Source organism: Mauremys reevesii, linkage group 7, assembly GCF_016161935.1.
Source record: "Mauremys reevesii isolate NIE-2019 linkage group 7, ASM1616193v1, whole genome shotgun sequence".
Classification (NCBI taxonomy): domain Eukaryota; kingdom Metazoa; phylum Chordata; order Testudines; family Geoemydidae; genus Mauremys; species Mauremys reevesii.
Genome location: NC_052629.1, coordinates 21,989,630 through 22,007,194, shown reverse-complemented (window position 1 = coordinate 22,007,194; position 17,565 = coordinate 21,989,630). Strand labels below are relative to the sequence as shown.

General features: G+C 40.1%; 1 protein-coding gene and 1 long non-coding RNA gene across 9 annotated transcripts in view; both read left to right on the top strand.

Moving 5' to 3' along the window:
- Positions 1–17,565, top strand: part of C7H10orf90 (chromosome 7 C10orf90 homolog) — a 112,349-nt gene that overhangs the window by 62,560 nt on the left and 32,224 nt on the right. The gene's annotated exons all lie outside the window — the stretch shown is intronic.
- LOC120409196 lies at positions 5,658–15,995 on the top strand. Its single transcript, XR_005601189.1, has 4 exons — positions 5,658–5,793; positions 10,902–11,003; positions 12,613–12,727; positions 15,648–15,995. It is a non-coding gene; the product is annotated as an uncharacterized LOC120409196 (long non-coding RNA).

Here is a 17,565-nt window from a genome sequence, read left to right as displayed (position 1 = left end):
ATCCATAATGAGTCTGAGTGCAAATTAGACATTTTAAATTCTAGGACTGCTGTGGATATAATGTTTACCATACCAGTGATGGATGCCACCTGCCACAATATAGGATAAAGTGGTACCTATGTTTTCAGCATAAAGCCCCTATCTTTAAGCATCTGTAACTTTGATATAAATATTTGTCCCAAACAACATATAAGCTTTTAGCCCAAAAGAGAATTTCAACAAAACCTTTGTCCTGAAAGATTCGCTTTTAAAATAGAGATTGTGGGAAAATAAGAAATGAATGGATTCAGACTGGTTTGTGCTCCTTATGATTAAAAAAGATTGTTTCTAGATTTAATTTGGAAAACCATAATAAAAGAATAATAAGACCAGTCTTCTGGCAAGTGTAATAGATGGCAATTTTCCACGTGTAAAGGCTGCAGTTTCATCCCCAGCAATGTTTTGCAAGGCTTTAAAATATTTCTTCCAAATATCTCAAAGCATTTGACAAATATAAAATTAATCCTCACAACATCTCTGTGAGTTAGGTGAGAAATAGATGCTGTAGGGATTGCTTCAGTCACTGCTGAAGCGTAACCTTCACTGGAGTGGAACACAGCAGCTGTTTTACAGTGCACAAGCAATAACTACGGATCAGTTTAGGGCAAGAAAAATATTGACCAGGCAGAGAGAGAATGCAGATAGGCAAACGTATTCAGATGAGTTGGAATTTGGCAAAGACACCAAAGCTAGCACACTTTCTCTTGTGAAAAATACGATGGGATGTAGTAGCAATCGTAGGTGGGCAGAACCTTGATTACATCCCATCTGAAATACTTTGCCTTTGATCACTGTTTGAACATTAATTAATTAAACCTCACAACAACCACTGAGTTTTTTCCATTTATAGATGAGGGGGGAAATGGGACACAAAGGGATTTTGTTCAGTCACACACTGACTCAATGGCAGAGCCAGGCATAGAATCCTGGTGGACACGTTTCCTCATCCCCTGTTGTTGCCACTAGACTCAGTACCTCCCTGCTTCTGAAATGTGTGCTAGTAATCTTTATTAGTAGTAGTATTTATTATTATTATTTATTTTATTTATTAAGGCAAAATGATTAAATAGCAGATATATTCTATACAGAAAAGCTGCTGCTGTACATCCCAGATAACTTATCAATGGGAACTTTCAGCAGGACGGATTAGTGAGGCCAAGATTTTCAAAACAGAGGACAAGGTTTGGTTCCTAAATCCATATTTAGGCACTAAACCAGTAGCTGGATTTGCAAAGGTGCTAAGTTCCCAATGGCAGAGTGTTTAACACAATTTGAACATGAATAGTTATTAGACACAAACCTCTTGCCATTGGAAGTCACAAGGGAAATGACAAACCACGGTAAGGAGGGTAAGGGAATGGGGAGGGGCAAGAAGAACATAGGAGGAGCATCCTCTCTGACTGATGCTATTGATTTAACTCTATCACTTCTCTGCTTAGCCATGATACCTGTATATCTGTGGCATTTGCAAGCTTACTTTGAAGAACAAATGTTTTGTTGGTATTTTGAGAGGCAAATGCTATGCATGCAAGGCTCTGCTGCACATAGTTTAGACACTGCATGTGATTTACGATAGAAGTGGTTACCTAGAATACTTTTTGAAGACTTCTCGGGGGTCAAGAGAAACAGTGGTTTCTATTAATAAAGTCAGCATTTGCCAGAAGTTATTAGAAAATGAGGTGTGAGATTATCACAATTTATCCGCCTATACTTTAAGAGGAAATAACTGTGGTAACCAGGTGGGAAGTGTTGTCTTTTTAAATGGCTTACACTGTTTATTCACATGACAATGTAATATGCAAATGTGTATATTTCTGTATAATAGATAACAAGATGTTTTGTCACCTTAGTACAGCTTTCCTGTGAGAGATTTGTAAATACAACTGATATAATGCCTCCAAAGGGCATGGTCTTTCTTGTTAGGATCCAAAAATTAATGAGCACTCAAATACTTGTCAGCCTTTAACTGTGACAAATCTTAGGAAACCTAGTAAAATTCATGAGTCATGTAAACTGCTCATTAAAATGAAAGGGAATTGGTTTGATTTTTTTCACCTGTGAGAAAATGAAAAATAGAGCTCTTTTGAGTTCATAGAATCATCACAATGAGAGATGTAGAAGATCTGTTAGGTTGACTAGTCCATTCCACCGTAAGCGCAGTATGTCTGTGCCATTTATCTAGGCTTTTGTCTAAACTAGTTTTAAATATCCCAAGTGATGAAGCCATACCTTCCTGTTTCATGATGTGACACCTGTGTGTATGCAGCCAAATCTGCAGGAGCCTTTTTAGATGCCATATCACATTGCAAGTAAAACTAATCAATTATCCACTGTCTAAGTATTTTTCACCATTACTGCTTTCCAAGTGTATTTTTCCCCAAATGTACTAGCTTGAATTTGTCCATATTGGAATCTGAGTACTACTAGATGTGTCTCCTAGACCCAGGTAGGTCCAGTTGCAATAAATGCCTTCTTCCATCTAACACTAGCTAGAAGACTCTGCCTAGTTCCTCTGATGAGGACTAGCAACTGTGATTCATACATTCTTCATTTCAGGCCTAGACCATTACAACTTTCTTTACCTAGTGCTATCAGGCAAGGTCAACAAGAGACTCCAGGTGGTGTAATATGTGGCAGGCTTCCTCTTGAGGATGACTAGCTGAAGGAAGCGCATTGTACCAATACTCTGCTTTCCACCATATACCTACCTTAGTCCATCCCATGCTTTGCTGCACATTGGGCTACCCACATTTGCCATGCTTGCCTGTCAACTGCCCTTGTCTCTAAATCTTCCCATTTTATGTTGAGGTGCTTGATGTCATTCAGAACTATTAGTTTCCATGTTATTCTTGGTCTTCCTCTCTTTCTTCTTGCGGTATTTGGTAAGCGTTCTTTTTCCATTCTCAGCACATGTCCCAGCCACTGATGTCTTCTTTTGTAGATTTTTTTTGAGAGGGAACCTTGTCCAGTAATTTTTCTGACTTCTTCATTCATCTTCCTATCTCTATGTGTTATTCCCAATATTCTTCTCAGACATTTGTGATGCAATGCATCCAGCTTTTGCATAACTTTCTTGGTAAGTTGCCATGTCTCATTGCTATATGTTGTGATGGTGATAACAGTTGCTTTGTACACATTCAGTTTTGTCTTGAGGGAGATGTTTTTGAGTTGCCAGATGTTTTTTAGTCTTCCAAATGCAGCGCTTGCCTTCCCGATTCACCATATACTACTGGGTTCAAACCTGATCCTGATCTCTACAACTTTTAATGGGCTTGAACTGGGTTACCTTAATGATAGCCTTTCTGTTCTTGATGCTCTGAGACCATAGGAGAGATAGAAACTATCCAAGCCTGGGGTGAAACTATGAGAGCTGGTGTCAGTGTTTCTTCAGTGTTGGGTCATGGGGTAGGTAACAAGCCTGCTCCCATTATAGTAGCTGAGAATAACATTTGAGTATGAGGGAAATATGTAGAAGGAAGGAACTAGAGAAGAGGAGGATGAGAGAAACAAAGAAAGAAAAGGAATGATGAAGAGGAAGAAATAGTAATACTCCCAGAATAAATAACTGAGTCCAAGAAATACAAGTGGAGATCCTTCATTTTATATTCTTATACCACTTTTATTCTACCATATGTGGTGCCTATCTACTACAGTGACTGATACTCTATACAGTAGATAAAGTATTATTTATTTTTGCCCTTTCTGATTAAAATGGAAAGCCTTTTTAACTGCACCCACTAAAATACCAAAGTTAGAGAGTTAAAAATTTCCAAGGCCAACACCCATTTTCCTTGTCCCCTCTTATAATATTGACTGGTTTGGTTTGAAGGTGGCCATGTCAAACTGCACTTCATCCCAGGCTTCAGTGGGAGTTAGGGCTGTGCAAGGAATGCAGGATCAAACCATTTGACCAGCACCCCATGTCACCATTTAGTGCATTGCTACATTAGCTGGCTTGCCAGGTGAGTTCCCAGCGACTTAAAAAGTTTGAATGTATATCAGTTTAGAGCACTAAATAGTTAGCCAATAGCTTTCTGGGGAATGCGGGAAGAGGAGTAGGTGGATAATATCCTCACCAAGATAAGGAAAGAGAAAGTCAATGAGTGAACTTTTATTTTGGCTGCTAATTGCTGGCATATTAAAACAAATTCAGTTTTCATGTGACCTTATTGGGGATATTAGTCAAGTAATAGTTAACAATCCTTAGCACTTTTCATATTTAAATCATTCTAAAAACATAATCTAATTAAGGGGTTCTAAAATTTGTATATTCATGTGGGGCTCATGTTAATAAAGTGTCTGGTGAGCCTCTTCCTATTTCTGATCACATATCACAGTCACCTGTTCAACTACAGCAATTGCTTACATGGGGAAAAAAATTAGAAAATTATTTGATGTCTGTTTAGCAGCTGTAAACCAGCAGGAGAGCCAATATCACATCACCAGACAGGTCTCCATGGACCACCAAGGGTGCATGGACCACAATTTGGATTGGGCAAGTGAATTATGCATCAGGAACACCCATCTTGTGGAATGGGAAGGTATCTTCCTTCTCCATAGGCAGATGATCTGATCCTCCACTGTTTCTTGCCTGGTGTATTAAAATTTACACCAGTGCCAAGTGCGTGAAATGGGGTAAATCATTAACATTCTGAACTAGTAGTGTGTTACACTCACTTTGCAATGGCATAGGTGACTATGGAAGATGCAGGGCAACAGAGAGGATCTAGCCCAGTATTCATACAACTTCATCTCATTCAGTGTTTTACGTTTAAATTTTGTTGTCAGGCTTCCTGACAGTAAATTGTTCATGTTGCAAATAGCGTTTGACTTGGATTTCAACAACTGAGTTTAATAGTGGCTGGCATCTAAAAAACTGTCAGCTAGCAATAGGCCTCTTTGCCTTCGATGCAAATGTGAAATGACTGATCTCAAGATATTGAAATTTTTTGTGTGTATCATACCATGAATGTATTTTTTCTGTAGCATATTTTGGGGTGAAAATCTGGAATATAGATAGATAGATAGATAGATGCTAATTCTCCCTAGTAAACCAAAGCTCATTATTAGCTAGTGCACAAAGTCATGTTTCGTGGTTGTGACATCTGAAAGCCTTGTTTTAGAGCTGTGGTTTCACCTCAGTTGACTTTGTATTTTAATTAATGGCACTGTAGAATTTAAATAAATGAAAATAAATGGTGTCTATAGAGGCTTAGTCACTCCTGAAGCTGCAGCTCCTGTATCCATCAAAGAGCTGTACTGTAAGTGCCTCAAATCCATGTGTTACATGTAAAAACAAGCTAGAACATCAGAGGTGGGATTTCTGAAGCTTCCTAAAGGCCTTTAGGCACCTAATTCTTATTAATTTTAATGAGAATTGGACATCTAAATCTCTTAGGCAGCTTTCAAAGTCTCAGTCTGTATGTGCATTTAATACAAAATAGTCTTATTAAAATCCGTAGAATCCATCCCCATACATAAACTACAACACAGACTAAGCCTAACTGAAGCTACATACACATCTCAAGTTCCTGGTGATATCACAAACCACGTCAGCTTCATTCTCATGGTGATCGTGTTGACATCAGGACTGTCTGAGGTCATAATCTGTGCCCTCAGCAATTAATTGTTTGCCAGTCTGAGTCTGGTCATAACTTTTAATGAGATATTGCCTTAACCTGTTTAGGTTAACTTAAACTTTCATTGCAAGCTGTGTGGTATCATGTAGCTTACCTGATGTCTCATAAATACAAGGTAAGTTTAAAAATACAAAAATAATTTATCTTATTTCAATTCAAGACAGGAATATAAAGATCTTTTAAAGTCTTAATTTCATATCTTAGCTTGCAAGAAGAATAACATGGGATCTTGCAGGTTGTGTGTGTGTGTGTGTGTGTGTGTGTGTGTGTAATTCTGACGTTTCCTGGGTTTACACATGGTTATGAGGCATCTCACTACCATGTGTGCTTAACATGAGGGACAGAGGGAGCCTTATCTGTGCCTGCCAGGTGTCAGCTCCCTGCGCCACCTGCCACAAGCAACACAAGCATTCCCCTGTCAGCCCATGTGGGCTTTTTTGCCCCTCCTGCAGGCTAGCAACAGGCGCTCCAATCAAGTCCTCTGAGTGTCCATGTCATATCTAGTATCCAATATCTCTCCTCTTATCCACTAGACACTCACAGAATTTCCAGGCCTGCTGTTCCCAAAGGAATACTAGTCACATGTTGGCACACAGCTTACTAGTCACACCTTGGTACGCAGCTCCACTTAACACACAGCACTTATACTTGCTTTCACTATAAACCAATCCAAGTTTAGCAAAGCATAGGGATTTGTATGATAACTCTGTTTCCAATATTTCTATTTGTTATGTAGAAAATAAAATCATAACATACATTGTAGAATCTACACTCAACTAAAAAGATACACTCTTATCTGGTAAGATACTACATACCCCAAAGTCTTCCTCACAGCATTTGTCCACCAGGATTGCTGAGACCCTTCTTTCATGAGGTCAAGACTGCTGGCAGATTGCCTCACCCAGGTGAAGGATGCCAGAGTGTCTCTCTGCATCTCCAGATATACCAGACTAGTCCTTTGGTGTTCACCTCTAAAATAGGGTATCCCCGTTCCCACCTTTCCCTGCACCCTCTGCTGTTTCCTGGTAATTTCCTTCTGAAGTCCTTCTGGAGCTCTTAATTAGCATTTGACTCAGTATGTGAATAGACTTCTATGGTAAAACACACAATGGTCAGCCAGGGAGGTAAGTGTCTCCCATCTCCTGTCTGGAGAAGTCTGTTTCAAGGTGCTACTTCTGAGTGACCCACCTTTAATGATGAGGCCTTAAGAACATATTTTCCAATATGTATATCGCACTGCATATTGTCTGCATGCATATTTCACAAAGACTATGATGATCAGTGTGACACAGGCTTTCAGTAGAAACCCTACATGACCCTCTTTGGTGAACTAGAATGTAAATACCACACCCCAGGGATTCCTGTAACCTGTATGCCCCTTGTGCCCTCTACCAGTTGTCATCCTTGGCTCACAGTAATATATAAATTTTACATGTCCTATTTGGCTGTGCAGACTGAATCTTTAAAAGGAGCAAAGCAAAAATAAATTAAACTGTTTTAAAAGTTCCTTTTAACCTTTGAATTAAATAAAAGTCTTTTTAAAACTAATGCAGATTATTAACACTGATATATCAATCTTAGTCCTGTAGGGTGACCTCGTGAGCCTCTGATGGTCATATCTATAATTTAAAGTGGGTTAATTTGAGCAGAACAGTTCATCTATTAAGCCAGTACACATCAGTTCTTCTTCTGGGTGTTATATCTAAAACCAATGACCAGCATAACATAATGAAGCATAGCAGAAGCAGACAGAAACTGAGGTGTGGGAAAGGAATACAGAGAGTAAATTGTGATATGAAATGTAAATTCAATAAGACAGGGATACAGGAAATTTAATTCAGATGGTAGAAACTACAGAGAAGGCTCTCACACCAAGTGTGGTGAGTAGGGTTGCCAATTTTGGATGGATGTATACCTGGAGGTTTCATCACATAACATAATCTTTAATTAAAGATTAATATTTAATTCCTGGAGACTCCAGGACAGTCCTGGAGGGACCCTAGTCATGAGGATAAGTGAAGCCAGAGAAAGATCCAGTGCTAGATAAGTGAGGAGAGCAGAGAGGGAAATGGAGATGGGCAAGTTCTGTTGTGATGAAGGCTGGAGCTAATTCAGGAAAGACATTTGAAACAGGAGAAGCAATTTTGAATAGGATTATGGAATGAATAGGGAGCCATTGGCGATGTTTGAAGATGGAGGTGCTATGGTCGCCCTTATTAATGTGGGCAAAAAGGTAGACATCAGAATTCTGTACATGCTGGAGTCTAGGGAGTTGAGACTGGTGAAGAGCACAGAGAAGGAAGCAGCAATAATGGAGATGGGATGTGGTGAAGGTATTCGGCAGATGAAGTCTCAGTAGAGTTAAGTCAAGTGAGGTGGCACATGCATAAGCAACTTTGCAGAATTGGGGATAAGCACACATAAGGGTTGGGAGAGGAAAGTTCAGGATCAAGGATGATACCCATGTTACACATGGAGGTGGTAAATGGAAGGTGTGACTCAATGAAGGGGACAGAGGAGTGAGATGGTGTCATAGACCTAAGAGGAGTGCTTCTGACTGGCAGTCATTTAGCTGAAGGACAGTTGAGATGAAAGCACAAGTTTACTTGATCAAGGCAGCCTAAGAAAATGGATGAGTAAAGCTAAGAAAGTAGCTGATCTTGTGGAATGCTAAATGTCTCCCAACACATTGTAAACTTGCTTTCATTCTTGAGCTAAAGAGTTCCTTCAACTAATGCTGGAGCAAAAAGAATCCTATCAACTAGTGGTTGAGCTTAAAGATTTCCATCAGCTCTTGCGTGGACAACATAGATATCTGATCACAAGTCTTCTTAGTTAAAGGGGAAGAGAACTGGTTTTCAATTATTTTATTTCAAGATGCCATAGTTAAGTATGTGTCTGTTATTTGTTTAAAAATATTTAATATTTGTACTTGGCTATGGAATAATGATTAAAATGTTATTTCACTATATAACTAAAAAAATCTTGTCATTTGCCTGAACTCCCGTGTACCTGGTCTCATAGACCATTAAAGGACAAATGCCTGTGACATCCCAGAATGCAGCATTCTGGGATGTTATGTGCACTCAACTACCACATTCAGATATCATGGTGGTGAGTGTGGTAAAAAGGCTGAGCTAGATTCCAGAGAAGCTGACATATCTTTGGGGTACCTGAAATGCAAAAAGTCTGTTTAAAAAATAGTTATACATTGAACTCTTCTGGATATTTGGGACATTCCACCCATAAAGATAAAATTTCTTCATTTTTATTGAAATATGTATAGGTCACCTTTAAACTAAAGGGAGCTCATAGTTATCAGGCTAACCTAATATGTTACTAAGGCATAGGAGTGGAAAGTAGTAGTAGTATTGTACTTATTTTCAGTTACTGAATACATTGGCAAGGTTACAATGGAAAAAAAAGTGAGTTTCTGAAGTTTTTTTTGATCATCTGCCCGTGAGGAAGTCACCACAAAGAGGCCTAGAATTTAAGATTAGAAGAAAAAATGATTTGGTGTTTAAAATATTACATGAGAACCATTAATTACAGTATGGAATTTATTGTTCAGCAACTCGAGTAGCTGCAGCTGGTGCCAATTTGTTCTCAAGTATTAGTCTGAGTGTAGAGGTAGTGGCGGTGAAGACAGAGCAGAATGTGAAGTATGATGCAGAAGATTTCACTTTAGTGTACACTTGCTAAACATGAGGGGCCAGATCCCCAGATGCATATATAAATCAGCATATATCTGTTGACTCCAGCGGAGCTATGCTGCTTTACCCCAGCTGAGCATCTGGCCCCAATGTTCATAATGGGGCTTTATGGAAGTAGTAGCTGGTGCTGACTTGTTCAGAGGATCACATGCCCAAAAGCATATTAAAAGGAGTACTTTGATGTTTTACTTCAGCTGGCATACATTTAAAAAGAGGGAGCTTGTCAGTTTTCTCCAGCTCTAAATCCTTTGTGTCAATTTCACATTAGATGTTTAACAATTGTTTAACAATTTTAGGAAAATGTCCCAATCCTGTAATCTACTGAGTAACATTTGTAAATACTAAGCACCCTCAATTTCCATTGACTCCAGGAGTCACTCAGCACTTGCAAGATGGAGGCTTAGCTGTATAACTTGTAGTCAGCAATGTCAAGAAATCCCTCATTCTTGGTTCCCTCTTCTCTCCCCTTATGCTTTTACAATATAGAATGTCCCCTAATCTCAGGGCAATCTTTTTGCTTGCCTTAAATAGCCAGAGCATTAAACCCTATAGTTTTGCTCTTTCATTTAAATTATGATTGTCAATTTCCCTGTCATCCTAAAATCTGGTGGAGTGAAGTGAGAGGATGAGCCTCATCATGTCTAAAAGAAAAACAAGGGAATAGCCCAAGATGGTTTTTGTTGTACTTTGTTTTTTAAACAGAACTTGCATGCATTTAATTTGGTTAGTTATTTAGAGAAAATGTGGGAATCAAAAAACATCTTGTCTTGCCCCACCCCCACTCCATGTTGCTATATAGCTCCCATTAGAGATCATGGGAGATAAACATATACCTGAAGGGGAGAATATACCCCCAACTGCATAAACCAAAGCAGCCCCTAGACCTGCTTTCATATTACATGACTAGTACTTCACCAGCAGGTCATTAGTTGCCTTTGTGACGTTGGCTGAAATCACAACCATAATATTGTGACATGGAACTAATTGTTCTTGAACAATTTCTCCGCTGTATAAGACTATAAAGAGCCCTTCACATTAGCCATGGAGTCCCTCTCATCCCACTCATTTTAGGGCCTGATCCTGCAGTAACTTGTAAATTGACTGGGAAGCACCTTGTATAATCAAGCTTTTATCCTGCAACAAACATTAGACCCAGTCCTACACAGACTGGAGAGAATAACAAAGCTCTCATTAACATGCATGATGCAGTCTCCATTATTTTCTCTTGATGATGAAAGGAATTCCAGACACAAATTAATGGGATATTCCTTTCTGCCCCATTTATGCTATTCTAGGCATTAATCCAGTACAAAATCATATTCCAAGTTCCTGGAATTTTCCACAGAGCCTCTTTTAATTTTCCATGAATGAAATTGATAGTGTTAATTGATCTTTTATTCAAAAGGAGAACAGCTTGTCTGGTAGGGACAAATGTTAAAATATAGACTGTTCTCATTTTAGCAGAGGAAACAATCAGGCCTTACCTTTTCACGTTTTCCTACTTTTTCAGCCATTTGCACTTGTTCAAAGTGAGTGAAAAATACCATGGTTCTGATCTGCCTACACTTTGTACAGATGTAAAATACTATGCAAAGCTGTGGATGCTGCTAAGGTAACCTCAGGCATTCATTGACACTTGCAGGACAAATAGTGGAGGACAAGATAGCATTTTTAGATCATTAGACGAATGTTTTGAAGTGGGCTATGTGGAGTCGCTAACTGTATTGCTTTTTTGATGGAGTCAGTGCAGGGTGGCTCCAGGCACCAGTGCAGCAAGCACATGCCTGGGGTGGCAAGCCGTGGGGGGCGGCCTGCCGGTCGCTGTGAGGGCGGCAGGCTGGCAGCTTTCGGCGGCGCACCTGCAGGAGGTCTGCCGGTCCCATGGCTTCGGCAGCAATTCGGCGGCGGGGACCCCGATGGCATGGCACCGGTGGACCTCCCGCAGGCATGCCGCTGAATCTGCATGACCAGCGGACCGCCCCCAGGCGCGCCACTGAAAGCCACGTGCCTGCCATGCTTGGGGCAGCAAAAAACATAGAGCTGCCCCTGAGTCAGTGGACCCAATTCTCCTCTCACTTACACTAATGTAAATCAATATAACTTCACTGAAGTCAATGGAGCGGTTACATGGGGTTCTCTCAACCCAAAGCTCTTGGTAACTTTACTCTTTGTGAGGTAATGTCAGGAGATAAATCACTGAGGACATAGCTTGTCCAGATTGGCACAAACCCAAAGTGCTTTTATCCAAAATTACTATTTTATTAGATCTCCAGCACACACAGATATGCAAAAGTGTTAGAGTGCCCCCAAGCAATAGTTACTCATGGTCTGGAAGGGTCTTGAGTGGTCAAACGATGAGGTTCAAGCGGCCAGCTATCCGTCTGTCGCTGGGGATTCCAAGAGATGTCCAGAAGCTCATATCCAAATTCCTCAGACCTATCTACCCCTTTTATGTTAGTAACTGCTACAATTACATCAACAACATGTCAATCAAAACAAAACAAAAATCCATTAAGCAAGCACTTTTAATCTGTTGGTCCTGCAACTGTATTTCCACACAACAACAGTCCAAAGAGATAGCTAGATTTCCTTTTTTTTTTTTTAAAGAGACAGACTTCAGCAATTTCAAAAGAGAGCCTAATTAGGAAGGCAGCAGCAGGGTCATGCTCACTTCTCATGATCACTCAAACCACTCCCCTCTGGCTTGCCTAGTTATGCTAAGGCTGCTGCAGAGGCCGACTAACTTGCATGTGTTCGGCAATAAGCATCACAATCGATATTCCAGTACTGGCCTAGGCATTTTGCTGGGCTGTCAAAATCTCCCTAACAGAGCCACGCTATTGTAAATGAGATGAGAATCTGGCTCAGTCTGGCTATGGCAAATTACCAGAAATAGTTGAGTGAAGAACGAGGTACCCTTAATATGCTTTGATCAGAATACCATGTGGCCAGTGTATGTCACTTTAAAATCCCATGAGCCATTTCATTGTATTGAGTCACACTGAATTTTTTTAAATAAAAATTAGCACAAAAAATACCTTCTCAGCCACTATGATATAGTGTAACATCTTGTAGTGTGACATCATTATGATGTGAATATGAATGTCTAATCTAGAGAGCATATTAAAATGTTCTGGAAAAGCCTCACAAATGCATCAGCCAATTTTCATAATTTTCTTAATAATAAGCATTTTCATAATTTTTCTTAAAAATATCAACAGAGACCCACTCAGCCTAAGGACCAGCTACCTGGAAATGTCTGGTTTGTAAAAGATATTGCTTTGCTACAGCATGACCAAAAAGACACCACAAGAAAGGCAACAAAGATGGTTCGAGGTATGGTTCTAGGATTAATTATGATGGAAAGAAGAATAATTAACAGGGGCTTGATTGAGGTATTCAGAATTATGAAGGGGTTACTGAAAACTGAACAGTTCCTCCTTTTATCCTGCTCCAACTTACAAGAAGAAGGGGGGAGGACTCAAAATTATAACCACAGTAAATATAGACTAAATAAAAGAAAACTCTGCTTTATGCAGTGTAGAATTAATCTGCAGAACTCACTGATGCAAGAGGTTGAATCAAATAATATTGGTAGATTACTTCATGACCACTAAAATATTCTGTAGCAGTTCAATATAAGATACCTTATGGTCATATCTAAAGATCTCCTGCAGGTGCAGATATTAGGCAGAATTATTTTCCTTCATTCTGATGCAGTTGTTCCACATTGTGCTCTTATTCCCTCAAATCTCTCAATTGAAGCAGCATTGGGCTAAATCAGCATATCATGTCCTTCTTAAACTGCATTGCTGTTATATAGTATCTGTATAATTACACTAGTGTTGGGTGTGATTCCTTTATCACAAAATAGTGCTGAGAAGCTTAATTAATTAAGTGCTTTTGAGATCTTAAATGGGAAGGCACTATAGAGTGCTTATTACTATGTGAAGCATTGTTAGCCAGTTGATTAGCTACATTATGGGATTTTTTTCACCTTCCTATGAAACATCAGGTATTGGTTAAAGCCCAAACCTGGAATGAGCTGTATGTAGGTGGAGCCTTCTACCTCTGCTGTGCACTGAAATCAATGGGCCTCCATCCACTCAGCTCACGTTTCAGGACTGGACCCTCAAGGGACAATGCCTACATAAACCTTTGGACTGCTGTTTCACAAATACAGCTTTTCACAATCAAATGTTAGTTTTCACAAAAACAAACCATTTTTGTCCTAGAAACTGAAAATATGTGATTCCTAGAGCACCACTGACATTTTTCCATTTTAACTACCAAAAAAGCAATGCAATAGATTCAACTTCTAGAGCATTTTTTTGAAAAAAAAAATTATTTTCAGAGTAAGAAGGATCTTATACAAATAAACAGCATGAATATAGACCCTTTTTCTTCTTTTCTCTGCCCCACCCCCACAAAGCAGTGTGATTATTTATAAGCTGATCGTTCAGGCAGATGTGCCACAAGCTTCACGCAGAGTTCTCCTAGTGCCCTTTTTATTATTGTTGCTATTATTGGTATTATAGTAGAGGGCCCAACCAACACCTAGGTCCCATTGTATGTGCATGTAGTAAGAGGCAGTCCCTTGCCTGAAGAGTTAAACTCTAATTAAACAAGACAGATAAATGTGAGAGAGGAAACAAAGACACACAGGGCTGAAGTGACTTGGCCAAAGTGTCACAGCGGGTCAGAAAGCTGGGAATAGAACAGAGGTTGCCTGACTCTCTGTCCAGTGCTCTGTCCACTGGACCTTGATGCCTCTCAAGTGTTCCCCTTTATTTGTGACCTAAAATGCTGTTATTAAGCTTGTTTTAGGCCTTAAGCAAAACTGGCCAGTTGGGATGAATTTTGTGGTGGTTTGTGTTGTGTATAAATGAATGAAATAGATGGGGGTCACGAAATACATCTTTGCTTGAAAGTCAAACGAGGCTTTGTTGAATCTGTAGTAGGTTTCCAGAGGTGAAAATTCTAAATTGCACACCCTGCCGCCCCACAACCCATTCATTCATTTATATTGAAAAATTAACTTTGAAAGGCAGCTAATGAGATATTTTTGGCTTGAGTGCCAGGCAGTGGGACTCAAATGTCATGCTAGTCTCTGCTAAACAATTTGGGCTTGATTTCTTCTTGACTGGGTAAAAAAAAGAGATGATATTGTTCCAAGTGCCACCGTCAGTAGATTGTACAGATCTTCACAATATGTTTGCCACTATTCTTTTACATGCTTTGAACAACAATAAAATAGTTAACAATAGTGACATTTATAGTAACATAACTGGGCATCTGAATTAACACCCCATTAAGATCACTGGTGCAGTTCCCACCTTTCAGAGCTATTGTTTCAAGCTCTTTGTATACTGCAATAGTTATGCTAGGTTCACGTTTTGAAGGTTTTGTTTGCAATCATAAGAGCTTGAGACTTATGTTTTTACTTTAAATGAAAGCTTCAATTCTGGAGCAGAAGTTGCCAGCTTGGGGGGAAGAGGTTATACAGCATATATACGCACATGGCCCCAATTTGAGCTCTGTACAAAATGTAAACCATCCAGAATGTTTTGAGATTTTTAAAACACTGTGTTATTATATACAGTGGCTGCACTTAAAAGATTCCTTTCCAGCTTGAAAGACTGTGTGGGTTTGAGAAAGAGACTATGTCTACACTACAGACTTCTGCCAGCATAGCTATGTCAGTCAGGGACATGAAGAGGTGTGATCCCTAATTGGAAGAAGTCCTTAGTGTAGATGGAGCTATGGGGCAAAGCTGTCTTTTTACCAGTCTAGCTTGCTTCATCTGGGGGGAGAGGCATTGGTGGTTTTACTATACTGGTACAAAGAGCAGCTTTACCGGTATACCTGTGTCCCATAATAAAAAGGGTCAGATCTATACTATAAATGTACATGGATATAACTATGTCACACATGGGAGTGAAAAATCCACACCCCTGAGTGACAGAGTTATACCGACCTAACCCCTGGGGTAGACAGCACTATATTGACAGGAGGACTTCTCCCGTTGACATAGCTACTGCCTCTCAGAAAGGTGGATTCATCGGCGATCCCTCAAGTCGAGGATGATCTTTCACAGGTTTTATTTTTTATGGGTCCTTTGGTGACTGAGGAATCCAATCCTTGAGCCACAGGCTCATTGGCAGATGTTGCAGGTGGTGTTGGAAGTCAGGGTTGGGCCACGATGGCTGCGTGACAGTTGTCTTTCTTTTCTGGTGTTTTTCTGTGACATTACAAGGTGATTTTCCTCAAAAGTGGATGTTCCCTCTCTGACAAGTCTTCACCGGTTACCCTATCCTGGGCTGCTGTCTCCCAGTGTGTGGTGTCGATGCCACAACTCTTGAAGCTTATATTGAGGACGTCTTTACAGCATTTCTTTTGGCCTCTCCATTTCCTTTCTCCTTTGGTGAACTGGGCATACAGCAGTTGTTTTGGTAAGCATACATCAGGCATGTGCACACAGTACCCGCTCCACCTCAGCTGGTGCTGGATAATCAGTGTCTCTATACTGAAGATATCGGCCTCTGCGAGGACACTGACATTAGTGTGACAATCCTCCCACTTTATGTTGAGGATCTTCTGAAGAAAGTTGCTGGTGCTGGCATTCCAGGTTTTTCAGGTGCTTTCTATAGGTCACCCAAGTCTCACAGCCATAGAGGAGAGTTGGGATTACCATGGCTTTATAAACTAAAAGTCTAGTGTGTGTTCTGATGTTGTGATTGTTGAACACCTGGCGAGACAGTCTGCCAAAGTCAAGGCTGGCACCGCGGATTCTGTGCTGAATCTTGACATCTGTGCCTGTCCTCTATGAAAGACGGCTGCCAAGACAGGCAAAATGTTCTACATTTTCCATCTCTTTTTTGTTGATGTAGATCTTCCTTTCTGGGTCTGATGATTGACCGGGGACTGGCTGGTGGAGAATTTTTTGTTTTGCTGATGTTCCGAGCTAGCTCTAGGCTTTTGTAAGCTTCAGAGAAACAATTAAGGGCTGTTTATAGATCCTCCTTTGAGTGTGCAACTACAGCACAATCATCTGCCTACCAGAGTTTAGTTATTGTTGCCGATATTACTTTAGTTCTGGCATGGAGACGAGAAAGGTTGAAGAGATTGCCGTCAGTCCGATATTGGATGCCAAGGCCCTGTGGTAGACGGTCTTGGGTTAATGTTTTCATAACTGCTAAAAAAATGAAGAAAAGTGTGGGTGCCAGTACAGAACCTTGTTTTACTCAAGTTTGGATGACAAAGGGCTCGGAGGTAGAGCCACTGCACAGGATGGAGGCAGTCATCTGGTTGTGGAGGAGTCTTACAATGGTGATAAATCTGCTTGGGCAGCCAAACTATAACATGATTTTCCACAGAGCCTTATGGTGGTGCCTTGTGATGGTCTGAAGCTACACTAGGACTCTGGAAATACTTCCTTTGCAAAAGGGAGCTGGCGATGCAGTAAGATTCTAGCAAGAATCTTCCCAGCGATGGAGAAAGGAGGATTAACTATGCCAACAGGAGAAGCTTTCCCGTTAGTGTAGTAGCGTCTTCATTGAAGTGCTACAGCAGCCCAGCTGCAGCGTTTATGTGTAGATCTGCCCTAGGAGAGATTTGCCTTTACAGTATACCAGTACTCCTATTCTAGTAAAGAGCTCATAGTGTAGATGCAGCCTGAGATTCCTTCTACTTAAAATGGGACAAACTATTGGAACCAGTAATATTTCTCAAAACATGAGTTTTTAATTGCAACTCCTGTGATTCTATCAGAGCTTGAGTTGCTGAGCACCATCAGTTCCCACTACCTTGCAGGAGGTGTTCAGCACCTAGCTGGATTGGGCCATTATATAAAATGGCTGGTGGCCTAGAAAGAAGATCAGTGGTGTGATCGTCTGACTTCAGTGATGACACATAAAGAAACAACCTATGCCTCTCTTTCTCTGATCTTATCCTATCAAGTTTGTTTGCTGATCATTGATAATTCATGGTTCCATACAGCTGTTAAAATGATCTTTGATCAATTTCAGAGAGTTATTTTGTCATGAATTGTAAAAATCCCTGATGAAATAATAGGAAGCAGCCTAAAAGCCTTATTATAATGCAGTAGAGCAAGGAGGAATATTTAGACAATGGCAAAAGAAGTCTATTTTTGCATAGACTGGACAATATTTTTG